This window comes from Crocodylus siamensis, chromosome 3 (assembly GCF_052110815.1).
Source record: "Crocodylus siamensis isolate JL-2025a chromosome 3, ASM5211081v1, whole genome shotgun sequence".
In the NCBI taxonomy this organism is placed as follows: Eukaryota; Metazoa; Chordata; order Crocodylia; family Crocodylidae; genus Crocodylus; species Crocodylus siamensis.
Window position 1 is genome coordinate 145,341,809 of NC_143397.1, and position 22,900 is coordinate 145,364,708.

At 41.9% G+C, this 22,900-nt stretch overlaps 1 protein-coding gene and 1 long non-coding RNA gene across 2 annotated transcripts in view; both read left to right on the top strand.

The window, feature by feature from the left end:
* Positions 1-22,900, top strand: part of CDKAL1 (CDKAL1 threonylcarbamoyladenosine tRNA methylthiotransferase) — a 673,650-nt gene that overhangs the window by 16,234 nt on the left and 634,516 nt on the right. The gene's annotated exons all lie outside the window — the stretch shown is intronic.
* Positions 452-22,659, top strand: LOC149868949 (uncharacterized). Its single transcript, XR_016441362.1, has 3 exons — positions 452-920; positions 19,554-19,664; positions 20,141-22,659. It is a non-coding gene; the product is annotated as an uncharacterized LOC149868949 (long non-coding RNA).

A 22,900-nucleotide genomic window follows, 5' to 3' on the forward strand; every position in this document is an offset into this window, starting at 1 on the left:
TGAGGGGCCAAGTCACTGGGGCCCTGTGGCCAATCGGAGGCATGGGTGGGGGGAGAGGCTGCCACGCTATAAAGTGGGCAAACAGCTCTGGCAAGTTAGGTAGGTCCCTACCCATGCTTGTTGGAGATGGCTTTTACAACAGATGTACTGAAACCTTTTTGTTGCTGTAGTTTTAGGAAACTTGGAGAATATTGAATGTAACTGAGATGAAAATGGAGAAACCAAAGATCTGTTATGCGCAGCTGTGTAACTGAGGATGCTAGTTTGATGCCAGTCTTTCTTTCTGGTGTGACAGACTTTGTGATATAAAGGTAGAACAGTTGTCTTTGGGGACAAGGAAACACCTTTTACTGTTGTTGATATATGCTCCCACCTGTCTGCTTCACAGCTGCACTGATAAGATTAAAAAACATAATTCCTAGTAGTCACTGGATATATTTTTTCTTTCAGTGGTAGAATAAGTTCATTTTTAGTCTAACTTTTCAAGTTTCTTGAATCTTTTTATAAGATTGTACGTTTGTAAACCAGTAATCTGAAAATACTATAATGGGAACACAAGCTGATATGGCTAGGCAGTGCATTGGAAGGAATGCCCATTTCTTGTGCGTCTATTTTTGGGTTAGGTTGACTGATGTGGGTTCAGATCCTTTTTATGGAGGGATTGGCATAGTGATGTATGTGGAATGTGTTTGGATCTTCCCTCATCTCATTTTCTTCCTTCTGAGGTTTTCAAGTAACTGAAGTTGTGATCCATTGCACTTTTTCCTTGATACAAAGAGCAGAAGCATAACCCTTCAAATATAGGGCTGAAATAATTGCTAAAGGAAGACGCCAACATTTTTAAGATACCAAAAGTAAAGTTATTCTGCGCTGGTGAGAGTTCAGAATGAAGGACATGATGCAAAACCACAGCAGTTGAGGTAATACTTTTAAAATAAACTTTGTGCTATCAAGCGGTTGCTTTGGCCTGTATCATCTGGATATTTTTTTTGACCTTATGATTGACTAATCAAATAACAGATGAATTGAGAGAGAGAGAGAGTAATAGAGGTGTAAATTACTCATTGATTTAAGTCCCTGTTAGAAGGACTCTACACTTTTTAGTAAAAATAAAGACATTTTTAATCCTTTTTTTTCTTCCCAGTAGCATGTTTTAATAGAAACTATGCTTTTGAAGTATAGGTTTAAAGAATAACAATTGACAGAGAATAAAATTCATGATATAATTTGTTTCTAACACTTTCAAAACCCCACAAGTACTTTTTTTTTTTAATGTAGTTTAGTTTGTTTAAATGTTATATCTAAATAGAAAACAGGTGCTTTTGTTAGTGCATGATTCTCTTAAGTAGTGAATTTTTTTTTCAGAGGGCTCCTAGCTTTTTACTAATTTGAAAGACTCAACATAACGTTCTTTAACTTAATATTTAAATAAATAATTATCCAAAAATGAGATAGGAGGAGCTGTCCGTTAACATAAATTTATAGTATCCAAAAGTTTCCCTGAGTATAGTAGGCCATTTTGGGCAAAAATGGTTAGGATGTAGAGGTTTATAGTCCAGTGCTTTTCAGTCTTGTTAGACTCGAGGCATCCTTGGAAAATGCCAGCTTGTGTTTTGACTATGGAAAAGAGTAATTTGTCTGTTGTAAAGAACTCAGAAAGACTACAGCATGCCAGAATGTTTTTGATACTGGAATTCTGTTTGAAATCACTGGTTTTGTCTTCTAAAATGTGTATGTGTTTACACATCTACGTGATAATATTGTGCTGCACCTGACAGTGTCACCCTTGTTGAGAATCACTGTTGTAGTCAACAGCACACAAGGAAATGGCTAGATTCAGGGGCCGGTTTGACTTCAGCAAGATGAATGACTCTTCAGCTACTTACTTTAAAGCTGAGTTGATGTGGCTGTCTTTGCAAATGCAGAGCAAAACTTGAACTTGTCTCCAGATCTGTAGTGGCATGTCTTAACGGCTTTTTCCACACACGCACACACTCTGCTTTATAAAGTGTTTCTGAATGACTGAACTTTAATAGTTGTCCATAAAGCTGGGTGTGTATTTCTCAGCAATATGTATAATTCTGGAACATAGCATCATTCTTGTCTCCCCCTTAAAAGGTACCAAGGTATCATAAGCAGTAGCTAACTTTTATTGTATTAACTTTTCTTGGATCATAATTAGTCTACATGGCTCTCTTGCATCATTAGGAGGTTCCTACTTGGAATAAGTTACTAAACAAGGGGAATTACAAGTCCCAAATTCTTATGTAGAATCTTTTTTTTCTTTAGCAAGCTGTATACGATTTGGGCTAATAGACTTGTAACTAGACATGAACGTAGGCGTAGAATATATAGAATGTGCCTGCAGCAATGTGGTGAACGTAATGCGTATGTGGCAATACTGGCAATTTTATGTGACGTATAACTACGAGTTTCTGAACAAGGGATTGCTTTAGCAAAATTTATTTAGAGGAACACTTTAACCTGGCAAGCCTAAAACGAGACAGTGTTCTCTCTTTCTCTGTTGGGTTAGGAAGTTTTGTTTTATGCTGTCTTATTCAGGGGCAAGCCTGGAACTTAAATTTTTGCTAAAAGCAGTATAACGTTTTTAGTTGAAACCTAACAATTGTATACTGAATATCTCCCCTTCAAGATCGAGTTGCTGCCGATATTTGACCTGACTTAACCTCCATGCTGGATGTAGACGTTGTATGGGACCAAAAGCTGAAAAAGAAAACTACCTGCCTCCTTTAGTGCCGCTTATAAATAAAAGCCAGATACCAGAATACTTTTTTTGGAAGAGCACATGTAAATTACGGCTCTGCATTGGGACAGGCAGCCGGTAGAGTGGAGATGAAAGGAAGAATTTTTAGCAAAATCTGGTGTTTAAGAAAACCAGTAAGAAAGACCAAACTAGTTTTTTTTTCTGTCTTGGGCTTGCATATTAATACATTTGGGATTCTGGATAAATTTTCAGCAACTTTGTGCTTTGGGTAGTAAGTAAATTTCATCAATCCAGACCGTACATTTCTTTACAGATAGCAATGGCATAGGCAGAATCAAAGGGTATGGACAGACATAACACTTAGAACATCTTAACTGCACTTCAAACTGCAAGAGTTTGGATGTACAGGCCACTTTAGACTGGTTTAAACTTCCTGGAATATTTCAAGAGCACACTGGGAAAAATGAGTACTATTTTTGAGCTGGTCAGTGGACAATCCAGCCCCTTAGGAGCCCCAAGCAGGGGTTCACACAGCCTCCCACCAGCATCTGCCAACCTCTCCACTTCAACCCACTGCCCAAATCTGGGTCTTTCTTCCCTTCTAGAGAAATCTTGGGGAGCTTCTTGTAGTCACTGACTTGTGGAAGCCTTGATGGTATGAGTAATCTACTACCCCCTGGTGGTGTTTTGGGAGCAAATCAATCCCTAAAAGAAGGGGGTTCTGTTTGGAACCCTTAGCAGTGTGGACACTTCTGTCCAGGGACAATTGTGAACTGGTTCATAATCTGTGACACTGTTGGAATGGTTTGAGTGTTACATGTGCCAGCACCCAAAGCCTATCGCTCCCTGTGTGTGTGTGTGTGTGTGTGTGTGTGTGTGTGTGGCAGGTAATCAACATTTGAAATAATCATTGGTAGTTTCTGGACTTCTGATCTGTATATTATCTATTAGAGTTGGCAAGGGGGAAGGAGGTTAGAGTGGATACTAAGTAGGTTAACTGACAAAGTAAATTCTCCCATCTGTAAGCTTTGCTTGAGTACAAATTTGAAAGTGCAAATGCCCTGCAAGGAAGGGCCAGTCAAATATAGTACTAGTTATGAAGGTACTAATGTGCTTTCCTGACCTAGTGTAGTTTAGCCTAGTGTAGTTTTAAAAAAAAAAAAAATCTAGTTGAAGCTACACTCCAAGGAATAAATATGTGTTTTGAATGTCAGTCAAATACATTGGAATTTATGTGTGTTCAACGTTATAGTTTCTGGGTGGACTTCCCACAGCTTCAAGGATATTGGACAAATAGCATACGCATCATGCAGCATTGTGGTCAAAGCAGACTAAAGCAAGATTGGTGCCAGTGATTACAGGTCCTACTGTTTCTAAAAAAAAAAAAAAAAAAAAAAAAGTGACAGTATTTTTAAATGTCTTTTAAAAATGGCCACATTTGGGTAGAGTAGAGCTTGGTGGAACTTTTAAAAAGTGTGTTGTTCATCAGAATCACTCGTCATCTTCAAGTAATGTATTATGGAGGCAACTTTCTTGACAAAACCTTTCAGTTGTAAGTTTTTTCAGCTGCAGATTGAGCTCCCAGCTCTCTTCTGACCAGAGAACAGCAAAATTATAAAATGCAAGTTTTGACCCAACTTATGCTTTTTTGTTTTTGGTCTTGTACCACACACCAAATATTTTTATGGAAATCTGGGACCCTGGCATGTGCTGCTTCCCCCTTCTGCCACCCCTTCCCCCAGCCAGTCTTTACCCTAGGCAAGAAGAGCAGGGCCCAGCCCGTCCTCCGCCTCCAGCCAGTGCAGCCAGGGTGGTGCCAGTCTGTGACTTTTTTTGTTTCCATCTTCGCTAGCTGGCTGGGACAGTTTATGAAATCCAGGACTGTCGTGGCCAATCAGGACTTATGGTCACTCTAAGAACAGAGGATGCTGCAGAGAAGGGTTTGCTTTCAGTTTCCGTGGGCTTTGGTCCTGGTGTAAGCAGTGTTCCTGGTAGGCTGTGCTGCTTGAAATTATCCTATAGAATGTCATAAATCTGTTTTGCTCATCCAAAATTGGGGAGTTGAACAATTATTTGCTAACTGATGATTTTGAAGACTGAATTTTTGTCAAATATTCAATAAATATTTCTGAAAACAATGTTAATGATCTTAATTCATTCTTAGATTCACTGTAAATTTCTAGCATTATAAGCCGTAGCATTGGGAGGCAGGAAGGGATTCAGGACAACCCTCCAATACTGAAATTCTATACCTGGAAAATTTATAATAAATGAAAAAAATGTATACACTTATAGAATCTAATTATTGGGGATTTTAATATATTCAGGGTCATCTTGTAGTCAAGTAAATACAGTAATTCTTCCCCCTGGAGACAGAGAAGCTCTGACACCGGTGCTTGAGCATTCAAATAAAATGCATAGAATTTTTTTTAAAAAAAAAGGCGGGGTATCTAATATTAGGAACTAGTTATTTGGACTGCATGCTATTCATAAATAGAACTGTAATATAAACATGTCTAACTTTTTTTAAATGAGTAGTTTGGTAACTTTAAATTTTCATTCTATCTTTGCATTTGGAGGTAGGGACAGGTGTGATTTGGGGGCTTGTGTCTACATTGATGCATAAAATTAAACAGTAGCAGCCTCTCTTCTCTGTTTGCTCAGTTGCAGGTTGATCTGGCTTGGAGATCCTTTTTAATTTCTGGCATAGTTTTAATAGTATTGCCAAATGGGTGTTGTTGTTTCTGTTGTGCCCACACATTAATAGGTGCTCCTGTCTCTTGCCAGTAGGACATCTTTCTATACCAGTTTGCAGTGAGCTACTGTGATGCCATCACCATGGTGAAGCTGGCAGCTTAGTGTCCCAGGTGGTCTCAATCAGTTGTCTTCTGGGCTTTGGTGGGTTACGCAAGTTGCAATTATCCAGAGTCACCACTACATGTAATAAATGCAACTATATTTACAGACCAGAGTTCAAAACTACAGGCTTTGAATGTCTGGAGGCTTATTTCACTATGCTTGGAGCTGAACTGCCCAGGAACAAGTCTGACCCAGTCCATATTTTGATGACTATCTTTTTACATGGAGATTGTAGGAAAAAATATTCATTTATCCTTGCTTGCATGTCACTCCTGATGGAGGCTGCTTCCTTCATCAGTGGGCTTGACCTGAGAGGTCCTTAAGATACCCTTCACACCTCTTGAATGACTTAACTTGATCAGAAGGGGAAAAAAAAACCCATGGGTGCTGACAGATGTGAAACCCCCCCTCCCCCCAACTCTTTACTGGAAGAGGCAGCGCGTTAGTTGGACCCAGGTCTGCAGTGTCTGTATAGATTGGGCATTTCAGTATGGCATTTTTGGTCCTTTTATCTATTAGCTGATTGAATCAGCTATTAGATAAGGGCCAAAAAGCCATGCTGAAGTACCCGATCCATACAGACATAGAGCGTGCTGTGTCCAACTAATGTGATGCCTCTTCTGGGCATTCACTGGGCTTGGTGTGGGGGCATGTCAAGCTTGAAATGAAGTCTGTCTGTCCTGTCTGTCAGCAGCCCTTGAGGACAACTGTTTTGATCTTTCTATAGGTCTTGGTCTGGGGCCTGCAAAGCAGGTGAAAAGAGGTTACTTACATTTGAGAGAAGCTATACCTGGGAGGTGTAGAGGGAAGTGCACTAAGGCATTATACATTTAAGATGGGGAACAGTAATGCTACAGGACGTTATGGGATAAAAATACTTGTTCACAGTCCAGTAGCCATTGCTCCAATCCATGGACAGTTCCATTTTTCTTGGGCTTCAGCCTTCCCAATGGAAAAGAAATCCTGTGACCATCTATGCCAAGGGCCATGACCTTGGTGGTGCAGAGTTGGCCTGCAGTTATGTTGGTGTCGGGCAACTGGGAGCTGTGCCAGAGCCACTTTTCCCAGATCATCCACTTGTGGTTGGGGCAGGAACTGTCCTTCCAGACATAGGGGAGCTGTACCATGGCTGAGTAGCCCTACCTTCCCAGCTCCCCTCCCCAGGCTGGAGTGTGGGTGCAGCTGGAAACTGCCCTGGCTCAGTTGCCCATCAGCCAGAAGTGGTGCCCAGTTTGCAACTGGGGGACAGGGAGAAGTGGCGGCAGTGCAGGCACCGCTTCTTGCCACCTAGCCTCAGCACAGGCATGGACAGAGGCAAAGCCTTCCAGCTCCTCAGGCCAGATTCAGTGGCTTCACAGCCATATCTTGTTAACCCCTGATCTGTGCTATGTTCAAGATGGAGTGGTGAGCTACCTGGTGCTTTGTTGTTTTCAAGGTTTGGGTTTTTTTTGGTTTTTACTGCTTTGTAAAGACTTATATTACAAAAAGTTTGATTTATTTACATACTTATAATACAGGTGTGCATCATGCTGAAATGATAAAATGTTGACTGCTCATGTAAAATTAATGTACAATCCTGATGCAGTGTGTTCATGATATGGCAAAAGGAGCATGCAGTCTGTTATAGACAACTATCAATCCCCTGGATCACAGTGTACCATAAGAGGTCTAGTCAGGTGCCTGATGAATCAGCTTGTACAGAGTCCTGTGACACACCAAGACCTTTGGGCAAGAGTATGGAGGAGTGGAGGCTCCCTAAGACCTATCATCCTCCCCCCCACTTAGACCATTGAGACAGAGAGTGCAAAGGCTAAATCATGTGTCTCGGTAGTTCCTAGCTTTTGCCAGAGAGCAACAAATAAGAACTGCTGCTGACTTCCTAACACCTCAGTGAGTGCGCATTTCTGTCAGGGTGGTATCTTTCAGCTTTTCTCCAACCAAGAAGTACCTACAATGCAGTGGGGGCTAGGTTTTTGAGGTGCTTTATACTCGCCTTCCTTTGGAGGTTGCAACATATTTGGTATTTTTGTAAGAGCTATGCTGCCACAAGTAGCCCCACTGTTTTGCCACCAGGCCCTCCAGTCAGATGTAGTTTATGATCATACCCAGGACCAGTCAATCTCAAAGTGTCAAAATGTGCTCATAAGGCTGCTGTCATCCATACTGTACCTTAGTACATGCATGTAATTGCCCTTCAGTGTGGTTGTCCAAAACAGGCAGACCATTTTCCTTCTGGCTCTGTCCTTTCTTAAATACCTTTTAACATAAGAGATGCAGTGATAACAAGAAGGATTTTTGGCTTGCTGTAATCTTGCTGAGTCATGAGGCATCTTCAGTCTGTATTTTGATGTACTGAATTCACATGGAACATTTAGCATGAAACTTTTTAAGTGCTTAAAGTTTTCCTTGCTGGCCAGGTCTGGTGTATGGTTTAATGAGCTGGTGTTGCCTGGGTCCTTTAGAACTGCCTATGGCATTGAAATCCCATCAATGCAAATGTACCAGCCTGGGGGAAAATGTCTGTTTGGAGCTTGAATTTGTGTTCCTAAAGATGTGAGCATCTCTTACCTTCTATGACCAGCATAAGTTAGTCACTGAATACCACCAGGTCTTGTGTGGATGTAGAAACAGGTGTCCTGAATAATTTGTATGTATTCACAGTTTGGGAAAGGGGAGGGGAAGGGGGTGGGGGAATACAGAAATGCGTAAAAATGCAGTTTTCTCATGACAGCACATAGGGTATTTCCTGCACATTTACTAGCGTCTCAATCCTGTGCATCGGCTAGTCAAATCTTTAAACAGAACAAGGAAGAGCTGTGTACAAGGGTCCCTTTTGTCTTTTCCCAAGATACCTGGTTCTGAACTGTGTCTACTGCTGTCTCGAGTGAGACATTATTCTCTGGAGGGATGACATTCTTTTGGTCCCTAATTCCTCCAGCTGAAGCAACTTGCCTCCTGATTCCTCACTAGCCAAATGTCTTAAAATAGTGTCACAACTACATTTTAAAATATTGTATTCCTTAAAAATATTTGTTCAGACTTACAATTTGTTTAATCATAGTTACAGTACTTACTACTGACTAATGTTTTTAAAGTGAGGTCTAAATTAGCAAGGTTTTAAATAATTTTTTACCAGCTATATTTGCTTTATTCCTTGGAGCCAACAGGTGGCAGCATTGCATAACTAATGACATCTTTTTAGTGTGCTGTTGCATACATGCTATTAATTTTGTTTGGCTAGATCAGCTTGATAGCAGTTCCCATCTATCCTGGTTTTATAGCTATTGAAACTTTGATTTTTAAAAATATTTTGGTTAACTTAAAACTCTAAAATTTTATAATCAGAATTGTGTAGTTCTGGTTTTTATTTACGAGTTACTATCTGACTATCAAATATACAAATAATACGTTTTGCATAGAGTTAATCTCTAACTAACTTTAAATTCACTGTTATATTTTTTTTTATCTCTGTAGCAAAAATCATTAATGGGTAGCAATGACCTAAAACTAACTTCATTTTAGAGCATTGGTTTTCAACCTTTCTTCACTTGCAGACCCCTTTGAATTGCAAGTGGGTATTCACATGCAGTAAAATCCCTGTTTTCCAGCATTCTGCTAGCTGGCATACCCTGTTAACCGCTGTTGCCATGCCGCTGCCATCCACCACTCCCTGTCACCGCAACGTGCAGCCATCCTGTGCTGCCGCCGCTCCGCCACCATCCACCACCCTGCGCCGCTACCGCATGCAACCCTCCTGTGCCGCCGCTGCATGCAAGCTCCCCACTTCGGCTTCAGTTTTTTTAGATAACGGGCATTTTTATGTTGCAGGCACCTGGCATTCCCAACTCCATGCTAGATAATGGAGATTTTACTGTACTTTGATCATAGTCATCTTTTGCAGATCCCTTAGACAATAGTCTGCAGACCCCTAAAGATCCTCAGATTGAAAGCCACTGCATTCAAGGTTTTTTACATTTAGAGTCCCTCTTAGTGGTTCCCTTTTAGTTAATTCTGGGGCTTATTAGCTCCTGTTTTAGACAGTGAATGACCATTGCAAAATTTGTTTTGTTTTGCTTTGTTTAAAGTAGTTACTCCATTTAGATCCCCTCTCCATTTGATTTTCTGTGTTTTTAAGGTAAAGTATATAACCGGCTTGGTTAGAAACATGCTTGCAGGCATGTTTGTTTATAAATTATTTAAGTGACCACCTATACCTTTTTAGATTGTGAGTGAAAAGAATTGAAGTTTGCTTAGAAGCGCTCTTGTAAAATATTTTAACCTGTATATAATAGTGCTGATATTACTAAAATACTTAAAACTATAGATATTGCTAAATTGATACCTATTGGCATGGAAACTAACAGCTGTTTGGCAGTACGTGTTCAGGAAAGAAGTGAAAGTTAATATTGCGAGGCGAAATGGTGTTTGGGGATATAAGTGTTTTTTTTTCAGTGTTTGGGGAGGTTATTGTTATTGTACTTAGTGCTGTAGGATCTTGATTTCTCTCAAATGATTAGAACTTTGTTTTACCCAAGTAGGTTCTGAATATTATGTAGGAGCTTTTGATTTTAATATCGATTCAGAAGAATGAGTGCCATCTACCTAACTGGCACAACTGTCATAGTCTTTCATTTTCATGGGCCTTATTCAAATACTGAGGAGATCTGATGTTGCTTAACCTGTGGGGTAGGAATACTTAAGTCAGGATTTGGACAAATGTGCTTTTTGCTTCCCATTAGTGAACAGGAAGCATTTTCCTTGGGATGCTTGGCTTACCCAGCTGTTTTTACAGATAACTTTTTCCCCTTTTTTGCCTATGTAGTTTCCCAGAACCTTCCACATGTGAAGTGAACAGGAAGTGGTGCTCTGTTGCCTCCTTAAAACTTTTAGTCTATTTTAAATAGCAGAGGGGCACACATTTCCCTGGGGCCCAAATTCTAGCCCCAGTACACATCTAGAGCAATAAGGTTATGCAATAGGAAGCCACTCGAAGACTTACGGGAGAGAACTCTGTGCTGGCTCCTGTTCCTTTGCCAGCTGTGTCTTCTTCTAGATGGGTTAGAATTATGTCAGGACTGACAGTCTGTCCACAGTTTCCTACTTCATAGCAATGCTTATGAGTCTTTTAGGGAAGTGTGTAGATCGCTGTGGGCAAAATGTGGCCCGGGGGCCAGATGCGGCCCACCAGGCCATTCTGTTTGTCCTGAGGGCCCCCCTCCCTCCCAAATTAAGAAAATGAATATTTATCTGCCCCTGGCTGCCTGTCATACAGCCCTTGATGGCTTGCTAAAACTCAGTAAACAGCTCTCCGCCCAAAATAATTGCCTGGCCCTGGTGTAGATGATGTACAGGCTCTTCAAATTCTCCACATTCTGCGCAAGTTAGGCTCTCTAGTTCTGCAGTGAGATGTAGTGATTGGGGAGTGGGGGGAAGAGGTGAAATATGCCCATGTGTCAGACAGGGCTTTTTTAAACACTGAAGCTCTGTCTGTTTTGCCCTTTGTTGCATCTCTGAATTTTTTTAGAAGGCTTCATTCATCCTGCTTCCCCAGAACCTATGTTTATTTCAGATACAGGTGGCAAGTCGGACAAATCTGAGGGCTAGTTCACTACTGGACAGCTTGGCGAGTGTTGAGTTGGCTTATTGAGCGTGTTTTTTGGAAGGAGTTTTACTTGTCAGTAGTATGCCTCTTCAGAAAATGCACATCTGTGAATTTTAAAGCATTTATATGCTACCACTTGGAGCCATGATTAAGCGTTAGAGTTCAGGGAGAGGCTCCTACTATTAAGCAGAAGACACTAACATTTGTCTTGTGTGTCAAATTCTTGGCATTGAAAACTGCTTACAGAGAAAAACTGAACAGCAGCTTGGTCTTGGATGACTATAAATAGACTCTGACTTAATCCAGCCAAAATTGAATTGCTGTTGATTGGTACAAGGCACTGGTGTATAAAAAAGTCAGTTTCTTTGGCTTCCAGTTTAATAGAAGACAGATCACTAGGCTGCTGAATTTTTTCAGAATTTTGGACCCTTAGCTTTTGTTGGCCAGACTTTCAGGGTAAAAGTGTGCTTGTTGTTGTTGATTCCCTGAGCGATAGTTGACTTTCAAAATGCTGCTGCTCGTTTGTAGGATGGCATTTTTTCTGTTTGTGCTCCTCATCCAGGTTTGAAAAATCCACTTGCCACTGGTAATTGGGAAACTTCTCTGGGAAATGTAGTGGCATAAACAATCAGTTTATATAATTCAATTCAGTGTAAAGTAGGTGTAAGATTACCTTCCTGAAATGGCTGCCAGCACTATTTCCATGGTAATTGTGTTAGTTGCTTCCAACTTTACCAACCAGTAGATTAAAATGAACAAGACTTCGGTTTCATTTCTACTTTGGACAGTAGTTTTAGTGGTTAAGAAGTCTGTTAAGTTTAACACTGTTCTTGTTACTTGAGGAAGGTCAGAGAACCAAAGGTAGGACATTGAATTATTCCGGGGGGGGGGGAGCTGGGGAGAAGAGGTGGAAGCTGAGAAGAACCCAAGCAGGAGATTAAGTGTGGCAAATAAAATGGCGTCTGCTCTCCTTAATCTTCCTGTTCTCCATCAACTGCTGAGGGTGGGGAAGAATGAGTGGCGTACCAGAATATTGCACCTTACTGGTAGAATCCCTTGCGATTTTTTTTTATTTTTCTTTTACTAAGTGGAATTTTGCTAGTGGATAACAGTGGATTTTTCAGGCCTTACTCTTTATGGTGTATATCAAGTCCACATGTGTGTTTGTTTTTTTTTTTGTTTTTTTGTTTTTTTTGTACATAGGTGCCAGAACAGTTCAACATGAGATTTAATTGCACTAATGAACAAACTCTCTTTATATGGTGCTTAACCTTTCATACGATGGTTAATAGGTATTTTAAATCAAATTGAAAATGTTTTGTGTCCTAAAAACAAGCTTTGTCTCTGCCAAAGGCTTACAGTATTCATTTCTTTTTCTGTAATGTTAACTGTGCATATGAGTGCTAAAGGTACAACAGTTTACACATTTCTTGAACAGCACTGATGTAATAAAAAGTAAATATTGTCTAACTGATTTAAGTAGCCAGTGGTTCAGTGTATAACAGCTGGGGATGAATTAAATAAAGCATCGCTGCTGGGAAGCTATTTTGACTCCTTCGATATAAGCTAAGAACCCTTATAAGTTAGAACCCTTAAATAAAGGGTATTTAAGGTTCTCTGTTCTGCCACTAACTGGCTGTGTCTACACAAGATGCTTTACTGCGCAGTAAATTAGTCTACTGCACAGTAAAACCAAATAGCATTAATTGCACGTGTAGATGCACCCACTATGTCTGAGCAAATTATCTTGCCCTTCTCTGAATATTTTTTTTCTCTGAAATGGAGACACATGCCCACCTAATAGGGCTATTGTTGGGAGGTTTCATAGTTCTGTAAAATGTTTAGAAGGAATGCTATTAGTAAAAACGTATTGGGGACTGGAATTTGACTTTTGAGAGAAGCTTGAAGCATTAAACTTTTCAAACTAAACAGCAAAAGCAAAGGAGGTAGTAAAACAGAGTAAGATGATACAAAGGGGGAGGTTTAACTAGCATTGGTGGACTGAATTCAGCAACAGAAAACTTGCATATCATACAGCGTTTTCTTGTGCCAAGCTCTGTGGAGAGTTTCTTGATCTCCCAAAGGAAGTACAGGCAACTCCCGCTTAGCGCTCTTAATTGGTTCCGGAAAAACCGAGCACTAAGTGAAACCCATTTTCCCCCTAAAAATTAATGTAAGTAGAGATTAATTGGTTACTTCCTGCTGTGTTGCCACCTCTCTCCACTCCCCAGCCTACCTGCTAGTGCTCCAGCCCCATGTACCAGCGCAGGCCTGTGCTTCTGCTGCCCTGCTCTGGGCCCCCACCAGTCCTGGCCCTGGGCCAGTGCCTAGGCATGGGTCCCACGCTCATGCCTGCCCCTCCTCACCCCCCCCACTGCTTCTCACTGCTGCTTCCTCTCCCCACCCCCCTCATCTGCCTGCTGGCCTCTCCAGCCCCACTTGCTAGCCCCGCTCTGGGCACCGGCCCCTGCTGCCGGGCACTGATGCAGATCCCCTGCTCCTGCTGCCCCACTCCAGGCACAGGCTCCTACCGGTGTGGGCTTGTGCTACTCAGCTCTATTGCTGCTGCTTCTCCCCATCCCCCTGCCTGCTCCAGCCCAGGCTCCTTCTGCCCTGCTCTGGGTGTGGGCTTTCACTGGCCCTGGCATGAGCCCCACACACTAGCACAGGCCCTATGCTCCTGCCCTCCACCCTGGGTGTGGGCCCCTGCCAGTCCTTACACTGGCTTAGGTCCCATGCTCTTCTCTTTTGCAGCCACTTGTCTCTACCCCCTGCCCACTCTGGCACCATGTGTCAACCTGGGCCTGCAATCCCTCCCTGGGCCCTCATACCTGCCCGCCCACTCACTGCCACTCGCCTATCTCCCACTCGCTGCTGCCGCTGCTTCTCCCCGGCTGCCTGCCTGCTGAAACGCTCGATTCTGCTGAGTGCTCAGTCAGTTTCACTACAGCGCTGAGTGGAATCGGAATCAATTCTAAATGAGTGTTATAGTGAAATAGTGCTAACAGAAACCACGTTAAGTGAGGGTTGCCTGTATTGTTGCCCAAGTTGTTAAAAATGTTGCTTTGGCTGCTGCTGAGTACTAGTATCCTAGCCTTGCTCCATATCCTAGGCAGTTATGGACACGGGAAATAAATCTACTTTGAAGACTGTAGCAGGGAACATAATATTGAGGCAGTGGATTAGGTAGGTGTCTCGGAGACTGTAAATGGAAGGGACGGGTCCTTCCAAATGTCAGTGCATTTTTTCTAATTATTGATTTTTATTTTAATTTTTTTCTGGAAGGTAATCTTCACATAGAAATCAGATGGCAGCTAGCAAACTATTAAGGTGTGGCAGATCAACTAACTGTTTTGTGAAATTGTTTTGCATCATAGCCCCTATTCTTTATCTTTAACCCATCCAGTATTACTTAGCTTCACATTCACTATAGGGTTCTATTTTCTGAGTAATTTAACTTATTCTTGAAGGCAATGGCATTATTCATCATAGCAGGTTTTATGGCTTCGTGTAAGAGTAGGTTATTTCCAGATCAGCAACCCTGAGATCAGTTTCTTGCTTTTGTGGGTTGCTTGCTTTTTGTTTCTTCCCCTCAGAACAGCTTTTCTTTGTGGAGTGTCTTTTTCACAATTGGCATCTAGGCTGGAGTCCTGTGACATTTTTGCAGGAGTGTAATAGCCTTTGTGGCTCAAGGTATCTTCTTGCAGTAATTGTTGTGTTAGCAGCATACTCAAATGTATTGGAGAGTGGGATTTCTTGTACCTGAACAGTTTAGATGAAGGCATTCATAACAGAACAATGTTTTGCCCTGCTGACTTCAGTGAAGAAAATTTGGCAAAATAATTTAAAAATATAAAATAAATAAAAAAAAATCCAAAACAGATTTTAAGATTTGATCCTGCATCTTGCCCTTGCTGATCCATGTTATTTGTTTAAACTCTTCATTTCACAAAATATGGTAATTTATCTAAAACCAGATTTCCTTTGGACTGGAAGTACACTTAAAATAGTTGCAAGTACAAATGAAAAAGTTAAATAATAATATCTTGGGATGGATGTATATGCTTGATCTGTGCTGAATGAGAAATTTTCATTGTTTCTCAGGTTTTATTTTGGTTTTTGTTAATAGCAAATGTAGACTGGCATTAAGGCCCTAATCTTGCAACAAGCAGTCCACAGTCACACTTGACATCGTTGATGTGCTATTAACTGATTCTTATTTACTTTCCCAGTGAGGGGCTGATGAAGAATAAATGACTGCAGTACTAAGAGTAATTCAGCCTTTTACTTTCTTGACTTGTTTCAGGCCTTCTGTACTCTAAAAGGCTTATATGTTTGCCTTTCTCCCTCTGCCCCTTCTTTCTGCTTTTGTATTAATTTCTCCCTCCTTCTTATATGCAGCTTTGTCTTTTCACAGTATCTGATAAAGTGAGCTTCAGTGCATGAAAGCTTGTGCTAAGTGTAGTGTATAATAATAAATCTACTTTGGTTAGTTTAGAAGGTGCAAGTCTACCCAGCCTTCTACTCTAAAGGTGCTTGGGAATCCTTTCTGGGCAGGTCCATTGCCAGGAAAATTTGCACTGCTGCTTATGGTGGTGGAAATGCTGTTGTAATATGGTAAGGTGGTGAAAATGTCCATACCCTCTTCTGCTGGTGCTTTCACCCATCCAATGTTTGATCCAAGTTGGAGAACTGTCTGGGCATAGCATATGCATTACAATTCTAGGGTCTACATGTGGAATTTGCACTCCTTGGGCACGTCCACAGATGCAAGCACATGCGCTTGCAGCAGCTCAAATAGAAGTGGGGCAAATTTGAGCTGGGGCTTTTTGCCTCGGCGCACGTGCTCAGACATGCACTTTGGTGTGGAGCAAATTGTGCCACTTGAGGCAAAATAACCCTTCCTGGCTCCTCCTGGATCTGCAGCCAGGGGGAGCTAGAGCTCAGGGTCAGTACCTGTGCTGTCCCCAGCAGTATAAAAAGGTGCCCTGTCCTGGCCCCATCAGTACAAAAAGCTGCCCTGGCCCCCCCCCCCCCCCGCCAAGAGAGAGACTGTTAAGTTGGGTTGGTCTATGGGTAGGAGTGGGCAATTGCTGGGGGTATGGTGGGTGTGGGGGGACCTTGTGTGGGGGCTTCTCAGGAGGGGTGGGGCCCCTGGCCTCCACAGGGTGCAGCCTCTCGCCCCCCTCTCCCCCCCCCCCCCCCCCCCCCCCCCCCCCCCCCCCCCCCCCCCCCCCCCCCCCCCCCAGCTGGGTTAGTCGTGTGGCAGCAGGACCCGGTGTGGCATATGAAGACTGCGTGCCAGGCTCAGCCAGGTTCTGGGCCCCTTCTGAAGCCTAGCTGGGTTCTGGGCCCATGGTGACAGGACCCGGTGCAGCATGCAGAGACTGCGTGCCAGACCTGGGTCCTGGGGCCCCCCTGCAGCCCAGCTGGACTGGGCTGGGCCCAGATCCCTGAGGCTCGCTAGTCTGGCTTTGCACTGGAGTGGGTTGCATGGCTCTGGAAGGCGCACGCAGGAGCTGTGCCTTCTGAAGCCCTGTGACCAGCTCCAGTGCAAGGTGGTACTAGTGAGCCACATGGGGCTGGGCCAGGTCCTCACCCTGCCACAGGCACGGGGCAGAGGTGGGAGCCAGCCCTGGGGCCCGGCCCATGCTGACAGGAGCCAGCACGGCATGTGGTTCCTGTGTGCCATGCTGGGTCCTGCCACCTGGCCGGGCCCTTCCTATAGCTGCAGGACCTGGCCTGGTGCATGGTAACCATGCGGAACCATGCTGGGTCCTGCTGGCCCTGGGGCTGCTTGTGCTGCCTGGCACCCAGGCAGCATGAGCAGCCCCAAAGTTGGCAGGACCCGGCTTGGCTCTACACAGTCTCCATGCACCGGGCCGGGGAGCATGAGCCACGTGGGGACCATGCAGCTTGTGCTGCCTGGCCTGGCCCAGTGTGCAGGGATTGGTGGGGAGCTGAGCTGTGTCCTGCCGGCCCTTGGCAGCTCGTGTTCCCTGGCCTGGCCTGGAGATGAGCTGGGTCCTGCCAGCCTTGGGGCTGCTCATGCCAGCTGGCTGCCAGGCAGCACAAGCAACTTCAGGGCTGGCAGGACCTGGCTCAGCTCTGTGCAGTTGCCGCATGCAGGGCCAGGTCCTGCAGCTATAGGAAGGGCCCAGCCAGGTGGCAGGACCTGGCATGGCACGCGGGAACTGCATGCCGTGCTGGCTCCTGTCAGTATGGGCTGGGCCCCAGGGCCAGCTCCCACCTCTGCCCCCTGTCCCTGTGGAGGGGTGAGGACCTGGCCCAGCCCCACGTAGCTTACTAGTCCAGCCTTGCACTGGAGAGGGTTACAGGGCTCTAGGAGGCACAGCTCCTGTGCGACCTGCTCCAGTGCAAAGCCAGACTAGCGAGTTTTGGGGATCTGGGCCAGGTCCTCACCCTGCCCCACAACCCCAGGGACATCCATGCCCCTACCCCCCATGCCACTCTCTGACACCCCCCCCCCCCCCCCCCCCCACTTACCTTGGACAATGCGGGGGGCAGCAGGAACACAAAAGAGACACTCTGGCCAAAACCAGAGTGTCTCTTTTGGAGGACCAGCTCCAGGTATGGTCTTGAACCGTGCCTTTCTCCATTCTATTGTGGAGCGGTTTCTTTAGATCCCTGGATATCCAGAAGTCTAATTTTCTCCCTGTGCTGTGAACTTGCAGCATGGGAAACCATTTTTTTCATTCCTGCATGTGCCTGTTGCCCCGCCACAAAGGGATTTGAGGCGGGGCAACAGGCACGTGCACACTCATCTGGACGTGCCCCTTGAGTACTTATGACCTGTCTTATTGACTTGATTGGTATATTGGTATATGAGTAAGAGTTGAACAGTTGGGCCACGAAAGTTCAATGTGCCAAATCTTTTTGTAATGGAGAGCAGCAGCTGTGCAGTTTTAGGAGTTGCCAAAAGATGGCAGTGTCTAACTGTGCTTACACTCAGTGTACTGTTAAATATTTTTTTAAAGGTTGTTTAAATACGTTAATATTTAGGTTAAAAATTGCATTTATTAGAATTAATTTTCAGTTTTGTCACTTTAAAAGAACATTACAAATGACCTCATGTCTCGGGGACTGCTTCTGCTTGTTTGAAATGAGTGCTGAATTTCAAAGCAGCCCTTTTTAGGTAGAGATAAGATTCTGCTGAGTTTCCCACATGATTATTAATAAAGCAGAGAAATTGCATACATTAAGCTTATGTAAATATCCTGGCAGATATTGTTTCTTAAGGGGGAAAAAAATCCAAACCTGAGCCATTGTTAGTTCAAATATAGCCACAACAAAAATGAACTAATGATTAATATAGAAAGTCTTCTGAGAGCGGAGGGATCTCTTAATTGCAGATATGCATATAAATATTCTCATTCTGGAATCTTGACTTTTTCCCTAAAATCCTAGATGAAAACTTAAACTGAGGTTAATGTGTTCTGATTATTGTCAATATTAATAACAATAATGTAATGATAGTAATAAAATAATAATGATTATTATTATTATTATTATAATGATTAACGTATGCATTGCATTTTGGACTATGGAGAGCATGATGGCTGTGGTATATTATGTGCAAGCTCAGTAATTGTTCATTCATGAAAAAGATCATATCCAAATAAAGCTTATTGGTGTTAAGACGTTAGTAACGTAATGCAGCTAGGGCTTTCTGTGTCCAATCAGAGCGGCATAAGGTTTTTTCATAATGATCAGCGTTAGCTACTGGTTTTCACTGATGTGCTGGAAGTAGAAAGTACTAAGCAGTTCCTTTTTACTTGATTTGGTGTCTTGAAATAAAAAATAAAAAATTTGGCAAAGCAGATTTTCATAATTCTCAGGTACGTACACTGTGAAAGTTACATCTGTTAACGATGCAGATACTTCCAGCCAAGAGAAGAAAAATCTTTGGGCTGCAGCTTCTGCTATTTTTTCCATCTTCAGAATAACTCTTCATAGAGGTTGCGTACTGCAAAGATGGAGATTATACATTTTTGTTACCAGAATGCATGCTTTCTATTTTGGCATTGTTGTGTGTTTTACTTGCTTTCGGGAAATGGGAACATCCTTGTTGTGGCTAAATGATATATTTACTTAGTGTAATGCTCACATGAATTCGTGTAACCCTGCATCAGACATTTGTATTTTATTTCCTCAAAGGATGCCCGTTTACCTGGCTTCATTCATACCTTATTAGCGTGCTTGCAATTGTATGATGTATACAGCATGTAACAAATTAGGTCTTCTGGAGTACTTTTTGGTACTAATAGAAATGGCTAAAAGGTAATTAAATGCTGTTTCATAGAAGGTAGCTAGTGTGTGGCTTTTAAATTCTGAATTTTCATTTAGAGTTCCAAGTGACACACTTGCCATGAAGAACAAAACATTTTTAACACAGCATTAGAGTTCCTGTACCTTAAAGACAGTGATGTGTGCACAAGGACTCTTTCTAATGGGAAGGTAGGAAAGAATTTATTATGTCTGAGGAGCATGTGGTAGTTTCTGTTAATAAAATAAGTTGCTATCTGCACAGCTTTGAAATTGTAGAAAATAAAGAACATGGTTTTCAGTGAGGGTTGAGAACTTCACTGATGAATTGTTGTTGTGGTTGTGTACCGTAAAGGAACATATAAAAGATTTCATAGATGTTGAATCATGTTGCACTAAATTCAGCTGTATCATGTAAAATTGGCTGTTTAAATTTGTGAATTATGGGTACTAAAAACTGAGGGAAGTTACTGCTTGGAATTTCACTTTCTTTTTTTCCCCCCTAAGTGATTTTTAGGTGAGGGTATGGGCAACTTTCTCAATTTATGGCTTGTAAAGTCTCTGAATTTCCTAGCATTACCTATGATACAGTGACTTTTTGATGTAGCTGAATTTTAATTTCACTACTAAGCTGTATTAATGGAACACGTTTTGTTTTGCTTTTACAGGTTTCCACAGCCTTTTGATTTGAACCAGTAAGGCAGCTTCTATGATATATTTATAACTGTAGCAGATGCAAGTTAAGAATTTTTTTGACGTATCTGGATTTGTACAGTTCTCCATGAAAAATGGCTTGGTATCCAGAGTCTCATTCCTGCTGTGGACTGGTTCACCAGTACTTATTTACTCTTGGTCTACAGCTTTTTTTTTGCCAAACTACCATTGCTGGGAGATGAACAGGAGGCCAACCCTTAGAAGCATCAACTTCTTTCTCTATAGAGAGTTCATCACAATAAATGGAAAAGGGAGTGTTTAGAAAACATTGGAGATTTAAATTATCTGTCTTGGTGATATGCTTGCAATATTGTTAATGACATATCGAAGAGAGGAAGCTAGATTTAAGTGCTGTGTTTTAATAAACAAGGAACAAAAAAAAGAAAAATTGAAAACCATCTTCAGTAAGCAAAGTGTAAATTAGCTTGCTAGTGCCATCTGAGAGCTTTTAAACTCCTGGAGACATTTGAGGAATGCACGCTAACCAGCAACTGCTAGTATTGCTTGCTTATCTTATAGCCTAGATTTGATTAGTATTTGCTGTGTAGAAGTATGAGATCATCACAGAAATGTGAATTTGAGCAAAGGAAGAAGCATCTAGTCTCTGACTGACCAGAGATAAATGTGTTGTTTCTAAACATCAAAGGGAACTGAAATATTTTCTTAGGTTACCGTTGGTGTTCATGTGGTTTTACAAACATGCATGTCTACTAAGTAAATTCAGTTGGTTAACTCCTGCCCTAAGCCCCTAAAACTTGAATCTCATCTGCCAGTCAAACACTTTCTACTGCTTGGAACTGTTCAGTCTGTCACTAATATCCAGGGAGTGTTCATTTCAGAAACCTGTTTCCTGTGGTATTTAATCCCAAGCTGAACCCTGTCACTTTATAGGCCTGGTAATATTTCCTGTCTGGTGAAAAAGGACACAACAGCCTGCATAGTCTTTTGGGAGGGTTTGTTCAAATATTTTTCAAGAAGACTCCTTTAAAATGAGATCTTTTTAGCTTCGTTAAAACATCTAGATCTCAACAGTTACATGACGACTCTTGCATCTTAAGTGTCTTCCATATGTTGAAACAGGCAGACAAAACTCTTGGTGTAGAGGTGATATCGTTTATAATAGAAAAACACTTATTTCTTTGCACGCTTTTGGGCCCAAATGCCCTTTCTCACACAGAATTAAAAGACTGTAAAAACTCTCCCAGGTAGAAATAAAACTTGCACAGGGGAGTTAAAAGATGGTAGGGGTCCCCTGGGTATAACAGTCCATTTTAAAAAAAGTTGCTCTATGAGCAACCTCAAATGATGAAGTAGTAGGGAATACTCTGGTTTTCTCCAGCACAGGTACACATCAGTTTTTCGAGCTTTGTCATAGTTGCTGTGCAACTGTTTTACTTCTGAAATGACACATTTTAAACAGTGAATTGCCTGCATTCTTTGGCAAAGGCAATAAAATACGTTGTTGGAAGTATATTTGTTAATAAGGGAAAGGGAAAGTTGGCTGGCTGTGGCTAAATCATTTGACAGTTTAGTTTAATACATAAGGGACCACCTCCATAATATTGAATATTAACTGTTAAAGTAGACACTTAAGGCTAGATTTTATTCAACTTATTTGGCATTTAAGTTCATACCTATTTATACCTTGTTCAGTTCACTTTAAAAACTGTTAATGCATACATTTTTTTTTTTTTTAAACTCGGTTCATTTATCTGGGTAGCAGCAGTTGAGACCATTATGTGGTTGTAAAAACCTAAGTTTGGAAACCTGTAAGACTGTCTGCAGACTGACAGCTCTCTTCTTTTCCGCCCCCCCTCGAAAGGAATACATAAATTAAGGGCAGTGGTCTCCCATCTCAAACATGTTAGCACTATACAGTTCTGTTCTTAAGGTGTTTTCTTCTGCCATTAAGTGCTTTGGCATTATTCACCATCACACTTACTAGGGATATTATAACCTGGGTATGCTTTTTTTCCCCCCTTTTTAATTAAGAGACCACTTTGTTTCTCTTCCCAGCCTGACGAACATTAATTTTTAAATGCTAATTATGTGCTTTGTGATGTATATTGAGTGGAGGTTCCATTTGGATGGGTGATTTAGAGGAAAAATCTTAAATGCATTTTTATGTATTATAAATTTTGGGTGTTGCATGCAAGTAAAATGTGTTTCACTTTGAATTTTTACTAGGCTTTCAAAAGGAGAGCCCTAAATGTGAACTAAACACTTTTTAATTTAAAAAAAAAAAAATCGAAAAGGACAAAAACAAAGGTATGTTCCTAATTTGGTCAAGACTTCTCTAAAATGTTTAGGAACTCAGCACTGAACTAATATTCACCCTGTTTTGTTCATAATGAAATTAAACTGTTGATATTTGCTTTTGCAGCAAGAACTCAGGAAACCATCAGTTTGCATCAAAAAAAACCAAAATGCTCAATTTTTCTTTGTTTGTAGTTACCAAGACCAGTTTTTTTCTTCCCCCCCACCCCCCGACTAATATCTAAAGTAGTGCAGTTATGTTCTTTATGCTGTCCAAGGACTGATGATATTCAGTTATTGTAGGAGAAGGCACATGCTTAAACTTTAGCCCCAGCTGATGTATTTTTGTTTAAAGCTTTCATTTTTGCCATTTTAAAAGTACTTGTTTGATTTATTATTTAGCATTTATGGTACCTTGCTGATTTTACTTTAGTAAGTCATGCAGCTGCAAATTGACC